This window comes from Camarhynchus parvulus, chromosome 4 (assembly GCF_901933205.1).
Source record: "Camarhynchus parvulus chromosome 4, STF_HiC, whole genome shotgun sequence".
NCBI classification, from domain to species: Eukaryota; Metazoa; Chordata; class Aves; order Passeriformes; family Thraupidae; genus Camarhynchus; species Camarhynchus parvulus.
In genome coordinates, this window is record NC_044574.1 from 27,923,747 (window position 1) to 27,938,525 (window position 14,779).

Sequence of the window (14,779 nt, forward strand, 5' to 3'; positions counted from 1 at the left end):
TTTTAAATATCCCCATATTTAATGAAAAGTGAAGAGAAAAATTTTTAAAGATGTATTGAAATACTTTAAATATTAAAAAATTCTCCAAGTATTTTATATTCAAACTTTTGAATCATAGCTGGAGATGTTTTTCAAATTTTGGTTTTAAAAGTTCAGAGCAACCTGGAATCATTCACACAGTTAAGTTCAAGCTGTTGGAGAGGTGACACAGGACTTTATGTTGTGACATACATATTAGGTAAATGAAGTGAGAACTAATCTTGAAAATATGTGGGGTATTTAGCAGAGGAGCATTTCAAACTTAGGCTTTGAAGTAAGATGCAGTGAGGAACATAGAGTTTTCTGAATAATTACATGCCAGCAGGGTGACATGGTGTGTATTCGTAGGAATTATACAGAACACGAAAAATGGGAAGATGCATTGCTGCACATCCTTGCACTGGCCAAAAGTTCTGCTTGCCCAACAACAATAACAACCTGTGATTACCAGCATCTCTAAGGTGCAAACAACATATTAAATAACATGGGGAAAAAAGTTTTTGTATTTGTTTTTTTTTGCTTAGATTTTATCTAGTTTGCAACAAGATTGGTCCACTTACAGTTTATGAAGAATATTGTGTTAACTGAAAATATTGTATCATATATTATGTATTAAATTTTACTGATTAAAGGCAGCTTAGAACACCAATTCAGAAGTACCTGAAAATACTTGTATCACTTGAGGTTTCTCAGACATGCAGGGAACTGTGTATTCATGGTGGGTGCATCTTACACATTTTACTTTCTAGGTCTTTCATTTGCCAGTTTACAGGAGTGAGGAGGATTTTGTCTGTAACTGTTACTTACCTATTAATACTGTTTGTAATTAAGTCAGTAGTTTCCACTGATGCTAATTGGTGTTAATTATTCAGGTTGATTAAGCAAGAAGGAGAAAACTCAGGCCCTGCTCTTGATGTCTTCAGTGGTGACTTTTAAATATCCTATTTTGTAAATAAACCCTTTTAAATTTGAATTATTTTTTAAAAGCTAGTGTTTCACTTCATTGAAAACAGTGTATTTCATCTTACTGAAAAATGCATATTTTGGCATTACAATTAAAACCATAACACTTCCATTAATAGTAATTCCTACATGGATATATCAATTACAAAGAATTAGGACCTCATTGAACACAGGTGTTATAATAAAATTGGTATCATTGTGGTGACCAAAGCCTGTGCAGATTTCTAGTATTAAAAGAGTACTAATATTCAGACTGTAGTATAGCTGTCAATTTGTCTTCTTGTTACTATTATTTTATATACATTTTCATAAGCAACTAGAATAAAACAAAAATAATTTTTAAACAACTTTGCTTTTAAAGAAAGTATTTCAATTAATGGCGTAGAAAACAAGCACAAATTTGTGGAAGATTTAAATCCATGAACTACTGCATATGCCATGTATGAAATGAGCCTTATGTGGGCAAGATGTTAATGTGACTACCTGGGCTCTGCTCCCAGAGGCTTCCCTGCTGTTCTCACCTTTGGAAGATCAAAAGCACCCTTGGCTGTTGTGTGTAGTCCTCAGCTGGGGTGAGTTACAGAGGGAGTGTGGCAGACATGAAATCCTGATAAAGCTCCATATAGTCAAGGTGTCTGTCTTACTGTCTGCAATTGGGAGGGGGGGAAAACAGTTTTAGAGAAATAATAAAGGAGAACAGTAATCATTGGGGCTGGTTTTCTACAAAACAATGAGAATCTAGGATCATAAACAGGGGAATCTAGAGATAATAAAAGAATAGGTGTTTTCAGTTTATTAAAACCTGAATTTCTCAATTAAGCATCATAATATGGTTTTGAGAAATTCTTAGAATTAATTGGTTTTGGAGTTTTTGTGTCTTACATTATGTCCCTAAAATTTAGGTAATTAACCTAAAGATAAGTAAATCTAGGTTTCAGTTGGGAAGCCAAATTTGTTCTTTTTTGTCACCCTCAATATGAGAAACACTGATATTCCTGTGGAATGCTAGTTTAAAAAAAAGGAAAAAAAAAGATGAGAGATTCAAGTCTTCCAATTTAAAATAGTTTTTACAGAAATTAATGTACATATGGCAGCCTGACCTAGGCAAATGCTGTTATTCCTTAATGAAACCTGCAAATTTTGTTTTGGGGGGGGGGGGGGTAAGATCATTCTTTGGGAGAGAACTTCATGCTTCTCTGTCTTTATCAGCAGTGTAAGAAACCAGGGCTGCGTGGTTTTGGTACCTTAAGTGAGCCAGAGGTGCAACTTTATATAAAAAGATATCCCAGTTTCATTTCAGTCTCTGATCCTTCATAGGGCACACAAAGATTGTAGCAGCTGCAGCAATAGTAATTCCTGGAGCTAAAGCCTCACCCTCCATGCTGCACTATAAATGGTGTGGGGGAGAGCTGTGGGAGCACTGATCAGCAACAGCTGGATGGTGTCAGGGGCTGCACTGCTACCACAGGGCTTTGGCCGCAGAGGCAGAGAACCACTCCATCCATCTCCATCAGGCTGCAGGGTTATCCCTGCCCCAGCACAGCAGCTGGGCTGGCACAGGGGGCTCCAGCAGATCCTCTGCACAGTGGCAACCCCTGCCCATATTTGGGCTGTGAGGGGATAGAATGTAAGAAAATGAAGATAGTGCAGAAGGTAGTCTCACACCTGAGGAGCTGCAGCTGTGCTAATCACCAAAGAGTAGGAACAGGCCTGCCCTTAACAGGCCACAGCTGTGTCCAATAAGAAGACGAGTGCCACAAAAGAGTGGGTTAGCTGGGTGAGATGAGGGCTGGAGTTTGTTGGTTGTGTTGTGAAGAAGAAGGATTCTGTGCTGCAAGGAGCTGCCCTTGAGAAATCACCAAGAAGGTATGGGACTTTTGCAACGAGATGGCAACATTGGGCTGCAGACATGGCCTGCCCAAAGTAACCAACTCCCAGCATAGAGAGTCTTCCATAACGCTCCCAAGACAATGTGGACATGATGGCTGTTCTTGGGATGTGCAGCAGAGAGCCCAAAGATGATTAAGGGATTGGGGTATCTCTCACATGAGGGCAGTCTGAGCAAGCTGGAGATGTTGAGGCTTGAGAAAAAAAGGCTCAAGGAGGGGAGCATCTCCATGTGTAACAGTGGGTGGGAGTCAAAGTGGGTGGGAGTAAAACATCTCCTCTTGGTTGAGAGAGGGGGAGGTACAAGACTGAGCACAAATTGAAATACAGGGAATTCAACTGAAACATCAAGGTTTGGGTTTTTTTTTTTTCCATGAGGGTGATCAAACAGTGTAACAGGCTGCCCAGAAAAGTTGTAGAGTCTCCTCCACAGAGGTATTCAAAACCCACTTGGGAACAGTACTAGACAGCTGTAGGTGACCCTGTTTTGAGCAAGGGTTTGTTGCACTAGGCAATCTTCAAAGGGACAACAACCCTGGGGCTGTGAGAGACCTTCCTACAAATCCCCACGGTGTGATCAGGGAAGTGCTTGCCCAGCTGTGTGGGGGGATAGAATGTAAGAAAATAAAGATAGTGCAGAAGGCGATCTCACACCTGAGGAGTTGCAGCTGTACTAATCACGAAAGATTAGGAGCAGGCCTGCCCTTAATAGGCCACAGCTGTGTCCAATAAGAAGACGAGTGCTACAGAAGAGTGGGTTAGCTGGGTGAGGGGAGAGATGGAGTTTGTTGGCTGTGCTATGAAGAAGAAGGATTCAGTGCTGTGAGGAGCTGCCTGTGAGAAAGCACCAGCAAGGAAGAAGGCATGGCACTTTTGCAATAAGATGACAACCCAGCTGTGGTGAAATTGACACTTATTTTCTAAATTATGATCTTTGATATTTTAAAAATTACAAGTATAAAAATAATTGTTTTTTTTTTGTCTCAGTATTAGTTGTATCTATGTTAGAACTTGGGTGAATTTCAGAATTTATCATGGTGGTTGCCTCTTCCACCTGTGTGTGCTGCAAGCTCAACATCATCCAAGCAGAGCTGCCCCAGCAGTGTTGTCAGTGTGTCCTTTACCATTTCAAGGTGATAGCCCAGGAATTAAACTAAGTAGAATGGCATGATGGAAAATGGAGGAGAGGGGGGGAAATGAAATTATATTAGCTTTTTCTCAGTTTAAATGCTCCTGAGCCGGGATGGCTGTATTTTCATGAATGCAAACGCAGAAATGAGTTTCAGCATGGTTACTCAGCTGTGAGTCAGTCAAGGTCTGCAGGAGCAGATACTACTCTTCGGGGAGATTTTCACTGAGCTTCTAGTCCAGAGGAACCCATTGACATCTGAATGTGTCTTTATGGAAAGACACGTGTGGGTTGCTGGACTATAGCTGTGTCTGCAATCTTTATCTGTACCCATTTGCTTTGCATAAATACATAAAGATGCCGAATGGAAGGAAAGGCACTCCGGGCTTGCTGCTGGCTTTTACGTGTACTCTTTGTGCCACCTAGTGGACCTGGGTATTTTCCAGTGATCATGGCACATCCTGGAAAGGTTCGGGTTTCTCCACAGAAATTCTAGATCTGTAATATTTCTATAATAAGATATACTAAACTCAAAGTACAAGACTTGCTAATAAAGCTGTGCATGCCTGAAGCCCATTCATCATTTGATGAATGAGATCTCTGATTGCATCACTTTCCAGAAATTGTTGGTTCTTAAGTAAAAAAACAACAACAAACAAAACAACCAGAAACAAATACTTATTTCCTGCTCCAGGAAAGTGGAAAGATTCACCTTTGCCAACAAAGGTCTGATGTAATTGAGCAATTTGATCGATCTGAAGGAATTGGCAAAAGCTGGATTCACCTCTTTCCTGGTGGATACTTTTGACGTTTTCTCTCTCTACCACCCAATTCTACCTCTTAAAAATGCGAAAATGCTGCAGAGAGCAGTAAAGCCAAACACAGCAAAAACCCTGAATCTTTTGGAGGATTGCTACAAAATTCAGCTCTAGTAATCAAGGTGCTTTGTGTTTATGTATTTTGGATATAAATCCATATATACATATGTAACACTCGATGTTAAAAGTAGCAGTCAATATACCTAACAGCCATCTAAATAGACCTGGTGCATGAGCTTAAACTTCTGAATTATCGGTGCCCTGTAGACTGTGGCTTTAGTTGTGATGGGACTGAACAGGGAACAGACTGTGCCTCATATGACTAGTCATTTCTAGAAGACTTCAGATGGAAAAGTGATTTCCAGCATTTAGTGTTTATTTAGAGTCATAGACTAGTTTTTTCTCATAAATACCACTTGGATGCAGGAATTCACTGAGCAATAGCTCACTAAGGAGTGGGAGAATATCAGTTAATGTCCCCCTAAACTTATATTCTTCCTTTAAAACCCCTGGTATCAGGCACAGTCAGAGAAAAAAAAAGGGGGAAGGTAGCTCTTTGGTGCAATCCAGAAAGGATCTTACCTTTTCTTTTTAAGAATGTCAGAAGGACCACTTCTGACTGGACCAAAAAATTAAGGAGCATGCAAATTCTAAAGCTAAAAGGCCTTTTTTTCCAGGGACCACCTGAATCTGGAGAGCTGGCTGACAAAACATATCTGTGTTAGTGACAGAGGATCATGAATTGTGTGACCAATCTTGGTTCCAAAAGTGGAAGAGTCTGGATGGGGCTAAGAGCAGCATGTGCTTTTACCATGTTCTCCCTGGGAAACTCAGGAAACAGGTGTCCAGCCCCGGTAAAGTCTTGCAGTAGAGAGCTGCATTGGAAGAGTGGGGCTCCAGAAGAGCTGATACACGTACCGGATTTAGGGCTATGAGAAAGAAGGGAGGCTGATTTCTGTGCTGGGGGACAGTTGCTTCTGGTTTTGTTTCTTGCAGTTTTTCCTATTCTTCAGTAAATTAAGGGGATGAGTATTTGCCTAGCTACAGCACGGGCTAGGCGCTGGGTTCAGACTTCGGTCTTGCTGTGAGAAGAGAACAAACGGGGGTTCAGAGCGCGCTGCATCTGGAGCTGCGGACCTCTCCTCCTCGGGCAGTGCAACGGTGCTGGGTCCCGGTGAATGCAGACAGACCCGGCTTTACCCCTTCCTTGCCAGCAGCAGGGCCCGAGCGCCGCTCGCTGCGGGATGCGGGCAGGGCTGCGGGCGCGGCCGGGGCGCGGCGCTGCGGGGCGCCCGTGAGCGGCGGCGGCCGCGCTGCCATGGGGCGGCCGCGGCGGGGGCGGCATCCGACGGGCTGGGCGGCACCGCGCCCGCAGCAGCCACCGGCGCTTCCTCCTGGCAGCACGGAGAGGGAGCACAGGTAGGACCCTGCGCCCCACCCCTTCCCCCGCGCCGGGGCCGGGAGCGGGAGGGAGCCTCGCTGCAGCCCGAGCTCCGCAGCCTCCCGCGGGGCTCCGCATCCCGGCCTCGCCGCTCCGGGAGCGTTCGCCGTGCGGGGCCGCCCGCTGTCGTGCGGAGCCGTGCGGGGCTGTCCCTGCCGCTTTGTGCTGCCCGCTCTGCGCTACATGTGCCCTTTGGCTCGGCAACGCCAGCGGCGAGCAGCCCGGCGGCAGGAGGCTGCGCCGGGAGGACGGCCAGAAAACCCCCCCGTAAGTAGCTCCCTGCCTCTGTTGGGCTGCCTTTGTTCGGTGGAAGGTGTAAGGAGGCGTGCGGGTGATTTTGAGAAGGTGTCACTTCACTGCTGCCGCGGAATTCAATGGCTGGGCTGGTTCTCTCCGATTCCTTCTGCTTCCCCTTTGTTAGCGATTTCCCGGGGAGTCCTGTATTGTTTCAGCTTCACTGAAAAAAAGCAGGAGCTGTCAAAGAGATGACTTTGTTCCCTGCGATGCTTCTCTAGAGCAGCATCGCTTTGTTCAAGCTCCCGTGAGCCATTTGTCGCGCAAGTGCCGCCGCGCTGCCGTAACCAGCGCGCTCCGCTCCGCGCCCGGCGGGGCCGCGTCCCTCTGCCTTTGCCTTTCCCAACAGCTGGAGCAGGTAAGCCAGAGGTAGTACCATCTCACGTGGGAAATCCATCTCCTCAGTTAGAAAACGTCTGTTTCAGCGGCAGAAATGTGTGTAACGCGCATCTTTTCTATGCCACGGAGGGATTTTTAATGAATGACGGGTTTGGGGTTTTTTAATTAATTTTGCTGCTATTGCCACTAGTCAGTTACAAATCTGGTTCTCCATAGCTGTAGGATGTAAAACGTTATTATGCCTCTGTTCTGTCATTTTAAGTGTAAAAATGCTCAGTTAAAACACAGTTCAAGGAGTAAATAGAGACCTGGAAACCACAACTGTGCATCCTGAAAATTTAATATGCCTGACAATAATGGCACTGAAAATGATCTGCTGTCGGGGGGATGGGACCATGGAGAAAGGGAAGAGTAATTTGCAACCACAGGCCTAATAATAGGTATTCTGTCGATAATAGATACAGAGATAATATAATTTCTTATCTTCTGAAACACATTTTCTGTACATACCTTAAACAGCATAGTATGAAAAGAGCTCTTTTCTTAGACTCTGGGTTATTTAACATAGCTGATAGCAGTAACATGTCTTAACAGATTAAAGACGATAAATTAGAACCAGAACTGACTTTTATTTGGTGTTTAGTAATGCATGCTCAGTAAATTCCCATCACTGAAATAAATCTAATTGCACCTTGCATAGACAATTAAATCTTGTAACTGTACCAAAACATTAATCAATAGGCGTAAATGTTTTTATGAGTTTCTTTAACAAAACCATTGATACTGCAGTAGCCAGTAGTTCTGTGTATTACTTTCTTTGGGTGGTTTGAATCCAGGTCAGGAATTCATCAAATAGACAAATTCAACCCTTCCTTGGCTGCTCTCAGTTTATCAGGTTAGACATTGTGTTTGGGGTTGAATATTTCATTGCAGCAATTAGCTTGAATTGAACATGGTGAAGTGTATTGAAATTTCATATGAAAGTGATTTGTATACTTACTTGTGCTCCGGTTGAACAATTGCAAGAACTACTGTGGAAGTGTTTGTTAGTAAATATGGTACATAGCAAAGAGGTTGCTTCTGGTTGGTACTGGGTCTACTTTTCTCCAACAGGAAAATTTGTCTTAGTGCACCCTGTTCTAAAATTAAGGGCCATTTTCAAATACCCACTTGGGCAATCCTGCATTTTAGAGACAATTGCTTCACACTTACAAGCAAATATTATTTTTTATTTATATACTGTATAACAGAATTTTTAAAGGTGCACTGGTTGCAAACACAGTTGATCTCTGAAGTATGAATGGCTTGCTGGGTCCTGTGCTAAGACATTGACTTTTTTCTTTCTTTCTCACACCCCCTCCCCCCTCAAAGTTTGTTCCTTTATAGGTCTTATTTTGGTCTGTTGTTTTGTGAGGTTACGTGGGTAATTTCAGAAATTTCACAAATTTCCATTTGTGAAATGGAAAGGCATTTGTTTGGTTTTTTTAAACATACAGTTCCTTGAAACCTTAACAAAATTTATTAACTACTAAAAATATTGTTTGGCAATAACATTTCACTTTAAATACAGATACTAAAAAGCAGCTGTTTTGGTTTCACTCTTCTGATTACAGCAATAAAAATAACTTTTGCAGTTTCTTCTGCTTGGGCTCTTAGTCACTCTGAATAGTGTTTTGCCAGATATCTCAGTCACTGAAAATAGATTAGTCTGTTACTAATGTAGTTTAGGGTTATTTCAGTATTCCTATTATAGATGTGTCAGGTAAGCTCTTTTTAAATAAGAAACGCATGGCATAATAAGTGTTGAGTGAAATGTGATGATGAATTTATGAATATATTTGGTTGTTGTTTTAGAATGGAATCTAACACAAACAGAATTTTTATAGACAGTGTTAGCTTGAATGACTATGTTTTGACTTTTAGTCCTCACAAGCCAAGAGACAAGACTTTTTTTCATATTCTGAATTATTCATATTTGAAAATTGCTGAATCTGATTGTTGAGAGGGATTTTTTTCCCCTCCCAGAAAATCAATGCAGCCTTTATTCCATAAAGGCCCAAATAAGAGAATCATGGCAAAAATGGATAAACTTACTACTGGCATGTTGGAAAAGTACAGTAAATTTTTTTGGAATTGACAGACTCAGGGTGACGTAGTTGCATAATAGCTGCTATCAGCATGATAGAAATGTTGAGATGCTCTAAATGTTGAGATTCTCCAAACACCTGCATTTTGACATCGAGCCAATGTATTTGAACAAGATATAATAAAGTTGTATATAAAGTGCACTGTAAAATAGAATTAATTGGTGTTAAGTGGTATGATAGAAGGCAAACTAAAGTTACAGGGTTAACTTTAATTATATTTCTGCTTCTACTGGAGGGGCCAATTTTTTTAATCTGTTATTTAAATTAGTTAGTTATGAATAAAAATTGTGTTTGTTTCCATGGAGACTCCATGAGTTCTGCCTTTAAGGAACAATCAGTTGTTTTGTCGACCTTACACTTATTTTTTTCCCCATCATTTCCCAAAGGAACTTTTACTCCTTTTGACTCTCTACATCATATGACTTCTCTCTTTAAGGGCTAAAATATATTTTGTCAGAAGCACACAGCATTTACCCTTGCTTCACATTCAGCATTTTCACTTATATTGGTGAAGCCTTACAAAGAAATAAAATTGACTTGTAACAAATATTTTTAAATTAATGCTGTTCAAGACCGGTGCATCACATGAGCCAAATCACAGTGATTTGGTAATTAAGTTTGGTGGGAAGAGAAATGTAGAGATCTTGCTGCATGTTATCCTGGGTAAGTGGCTTACAGTGCTGTTTTTCCACACATGGAGCGAAGCTGATTCAGATGCCACTACATATGTGTAAAGTACATCAATACATTTTTAAATATAGTTCAGTTTTCTCTTTATATATGTAGGCTGTGTACCAAATTATGGGAGTATGCCTCTAACAAGGCCATTTAGGAAAATATCGTCATATGCAGATGATTTTAATGCATTTCACATCCCAACATTGCTCTGAAATGGCTTATTGTTTTAATGCTAATGCATGTGAAAGCTTTATTTTCTTCTGCATGGTTGCCTTATGAAAAACAGTAAGAAAATTATCGAAATAAGTAAAAACTTTCCTCACACTTGAGTGTTTGGGAGTGCGAACTGCTGTGCATGTTGCTGGCATGCTTGACCATCTCTTTCATTACGCAGCATGTTCTGAAAGTCAGCTGTCAGACTTGGGCAGCTTCATGAAGCAGCTCAGTCTAGTGATTTGTGGTAAGGCTTCTGTAGGAGGATGCCGCACATTAAGGATTATGTTTACTGTTAAGTTGAAATGTGGAGGGAGTGTGATGAGAAGAATTGAAGTGAAATGAACCATACTAAATTCTGACTTTCATGTTGCTCTTCAAAGAAGTTGATTTTCTTCAAAGTAACATGCTGTCTTTCTCTGTGGCTCTTAAGAAAGATACATTTGAAACTTGAGCACAGGAAAAAAAAAAAAAAAAAGAAAATGATACAATTACAGTGATCTGTGGAACAATTTGGGCCAGATGAGAAAAATAGTGATAGGAAGCCCTGTGAATCTGTATTATCTTCGGGTATCTGTTGGCACATAGGTGAGATAGTTGGGTTGAGTGGATTCATCTGCCAACAAAACCAAATTGCCTTCCATGTTGTAGAAGGCAGTTTGGTTTTGTTGCTCATAACTTTGGCAAATTTTAGCCATGTGCTCTGTAGCTCATCATACATATTTGTGACTCATGTTAATTTTCATTGTAATTATTAATTAATTGAGAATTAGATTAGTTGTTTTGCCTTGCTAAAAAATCCTAAGACAGTTCAGAAACACGGTACTGATTTGTTTTTTAGCTAGGTTCCAGATCCTGCTAAGGCAGTGTCCTTTTGTCCAATCTTCATTTTTATCATCTTCATGAAAGCCTGCCCAAATTTTCTGTCCCAAGTCTATGAAATGCCAATCTACAAATAAAGTTATAATACTAGGTCTACAAACTATTGTAGTTTTCATACACTTTCAACCCTGTAGTTTTCACATACCTGTGAAAATTTTAGCAAATAAAATGAGAGATTACATGTTTATTCAACACCTAGTGCTACAGAGTATTTTTAACAGTGACCTCAGTGGTACTAGCTATATCTGCAGTACCAATTGAAGTGGGACTGTGACTATGCTGGAGACAGAATTAAAATTAAGGTTTTCAACAGGACAAAGGTGTTGTAATTATGAACTGTGTAAGGAAGGGATTGGGCAGTAATTCTTTGGAAGAGCTGTGATTTATGGTAGATGATTCAAGTTGCTGCTGCAATAAAAGCAAACATTGTATGGTGATACATAAGATAACAGCATGGAAGACACGAGAAGTCCTCCTCAATTGTAACACCATGTCCAGGTAGGCTACACACTTCAACAAAAATGTGTGTGAATTGGAGAGTATCCAGAGGAGAGGAATGAAAATAATTAAAATATTTAGAATATATGGCTTATGAATGAATGCTGAAATGTCTGGAGTTGTTTCAGCTCAAAGAATGAAGACTGTCATGGTTAACAACACATGATAACCTTCTAATGTCACAAAGGTGTTGTGAAGCAGTGTTGTCCATGCCTGTGCCCAGCCAGATGATATGTAGTGGGCTCAGCAATAATGAGGTTGAAGCAATAGAATGGATTACTGAGTTTGGATTTTCATGATTCTAGCATCATTAAACACTGTTTGAGTATTAATAATGAATGACATAAATACAGTGGAATTCTTTCTGGAGCAGTGTGGTGGAACAGATTACTCTTTGAGGTCTCTTGTGATTTCCTTGGTCTTCAACACCCATGCACCCTGGTGTTGATCAGGTTGTACCTTGTTCCCTCATCAGTGCTGCATGTGGCAGAATTGCCTGTGTATGTGATGTTTCCTAAGTGCACAAGGTTCTGAGCAGAGCAGTTCAGAGCTTTTGCTGGGATCTCTCGATTCAGATCAGCTCTGACATCTGTTCCTCTCTCCTTTTATAGTGATTCCTCCGCTGGTGTTTGGGCAGGAAGTGTGTGGGGGGAAAGTACCACAGGATCCTGGCGGAGCCTGAGATCCAGCTGACATAGGGAAAAGCAGGTTAGGGGAGTGTGGGTGCAGATTTCACAAGGAACCTGGCTGGTGGGCTAGTACATGAACATGGGATGTGATGGGTGTGAAGGGGAGGTAAGGCTTGGGGACAGGTGACTGGGACTTGAGAAAGAGGAGGATACAAAGTGAAGTGGTAGGTGGAAAGTTGGGTTACTGGCAGAGACTCCAGGATACCAGAAGCCTTAACAATTGCAAACTGGGATTGACATAGTAAGAAGACAACACAGAGCCAAAGGAGATTAAATTGATGACTGGGAAAGTTATGTTGGAGACTATGGGACAGAAGTAATTAAAAGCTGGAAGAAAATTTCAGAGTCCTTCTTCCTAAGATTAGATTGGCTTCTAAATCTTAGCATTTGTGTTTTGGGAGACCCATCAAAAATGATTTCTTGGTCTTTTCAAATGGAGAATGACCACATGTAGAGACTATTCTGTACCATAGTGGTCTTAGGTGGGTGAGCAAAATAAAAGCTGTAAAAAAAGCATTTTTCATTTTATTTTGGTTTTCTTGGGTTTTGTTGTTGTTGTTTTTGGTTTTTTTTTTGTTTGTTGTGTTTTTTTGAGATTGACAAGTGGAAGAAAGGAAGTGCCAGAACTTCACAGAGCTGTCAGAGTTGTAAGTTGCTAAGAAGAAGGAAAAAGTAAGGTGATTTTTTTTTTGTCCTTTCCGGATCCTGTTCCAGGCTTGGTAGATATTTTGCAGTAGCCTACGCTGGCCCATCTGGGGGCTATGATGATGAGCAGTGCCATACTGCTCTCAGCCCTGAGGCTTTGGCAGTCATTGCTTCATCCACTGCTCGTGTTTGGAGGAAGGACAGACACCCTCAGCTCATACATGTGGGTTTTGATGTTCTTCCCAAGCACCCTGTTCCGACATCCCCTGTTGACAGCGCAAGGGTGGGTTGTACTGAAGAGCCCTGCTGTGTTTTTTCTGGCAAGTAGATTAATCTTTCAGCCACCCACACAGCCTGCTGAACACTGTCACGAGCTGCTGGGATCTGGTAGCCTGATACCAACACCTGATATCTGACAAACTGAGTGCTTTGGGTTATTGTGTTTCCTTGGATGGGAGGCCGGAAAAAAACAATGTAGGTGAGCTTTGGAGCACGCAACTGTTACTTCAGATGTGAAGGCTCCGTTTGGCCCAAGGTACATCCCCTCATGCACCTGCCTGCTGGAACCCTTTCCAGCAGTTAAAGGATAGATTCCCAATGCCTTAAAGTTCCCCATTCCTGGCACTCTTCAGGAGCCTTTCCAGACAAAGGCTGCATCAGTAAGAGACAGATGGGCTGTAAGCCAGAAGGGTCACTGAAGTAATTCTTTCTCAGCCCAGGTGGTTTTGTGGGACTATTCTACATTGTCAGAGTGAAAGAGAAGCTGAAGACTCATTTGTGGCTCTGACAAGATGTCAAATGGTGTTGTTTGTTACGCAGAACTGTGACAGTGGCATTAGTTGGTAGACTGCATTTTGCCTCATTTTATCTTCACTGTGCTAATTTATAAATTGTAGCTTGTCTGGTTTGAGAAATCACCTTTGTAATGCCCTGGCCCACTCAGCAGGTTTAGCAGGAGGTAATTTGATTCATTCTGGGTGATACATGGGAGAAAGAAGAAAATTCTCAGGGACTTTGACAGCAAATTTTCACTTGCAAATTTTAGAACTTTTGGGTAAAAATAATGTACTTGGCAAATTTTAAAACAACATCTAGACAAAGTAAGGCACTTTGCAAACTTAGTAAACTTTACTAAGTAAACCAAGTTTAAACTTTACTAAGTAAACCAAACTAAGTTTACCAGGTAAACTTGGTGAACTGTAACTTATCCAGACACAAGGCACTAAGGCATTGACTGGTATTTTTTAGTCTGGTTTCCAATATATTTTGAGAAGAAAAAAAGAAAGGTGTATAATCACCACCCTAGGATCTGGTGGATCATACCAGCTCAGTGTGTGTGTTGCTGTCCTTTTTTTCTGCTCTGGTCTGCTGGGCCCTCCCTGAGGCTATGCTTTAGTGTTTCCTGGATGTGGCTGGCATCATTTTGGGGCTCACCACAGGCCATGAGGTCAGGCTGCTGTTTTGGACCAGACCAGAGGCTGACTAAGGTTCAGTGGGGTTGGGGTGTGGAGCAGTGCATTGTTCCACAAACACAGAACTCACTCTGTCCCCCCAGCACTTCCCAGCTGGTTTGAGCCATTTAGTCATTTCTCTGGTTCCCTACAACCTTCACTACTGCAGTCAGAGGGGTTTTTTTTTGTGCTGAAGGGTTTGTCTGTAAAGCCTTTGACGTGATCCCTCACAACATCTAGACTGGGAAGAGATGGCTTTGATGGGGGAGTGCTAGATGAATAAGGAATGTGTTGGACCATTTCATCCAAAGTCCTGATGGGCATCAGTGACCAGTGGTGACCCTCAGTGGTCCATATGGGAGCCAGTGCTATTTATTATCTTCATTGATGATGTAGACAATAGGATTGAATGCAGTCTCAGCAGATTTGCAGATGACACCAAGCTTAGTGATGCTGTTGACACACCTGGAGGATAGGATGCTGTCCAAAAGGACCAGGACATTCCATGGGGGCCTGTGGGAATCTCACACAATTTAACACACCCAAGCACAAAGTGCTGCACCTGGGTCAGCACAACCCCTGGCTATCAGGACAGGCTGGTGATGAACAGATCCAGAGCAGCCCTGCTGAGAGAGACTTGGGAGTGTGTTGGTGGAGGAGATGCTG

At 41.9% G+C, this 14,779-nt stretch overlaps 1 protein-coding gene across 5 annotated transcripts in view; it reads left to right on the forward strand.

Annotated features, from left to right (window-relative positions):
* The first annotated feature begins 6,155 nt into the window (after window positions 1–6,155).
* CRACD (capping protein inhibiting regulator of actin dynamics) overlaps window positions 6,156–14,779 on the forward strand; it is a 129,289-nt gene continuing 120,665 nt past the window's right edge. For 3 of the 5 annotated variants that reach the window (XM_030948506.1, XM_030948510.1, XM_030948509.1), the window contains exon 1: window positions 6,156–6,255. The gene's annotated coding sequence lies outside the window, so the exon portion shown is untranslated. Of the gene's footprint in view, window positions 6,545–6,604; window positions 6,930–14,779 lie in introns of those variants that run through there. The other 2 variants (XM_030948507.1, XM_030948508.1) reach the window with 2 other exon arrangements.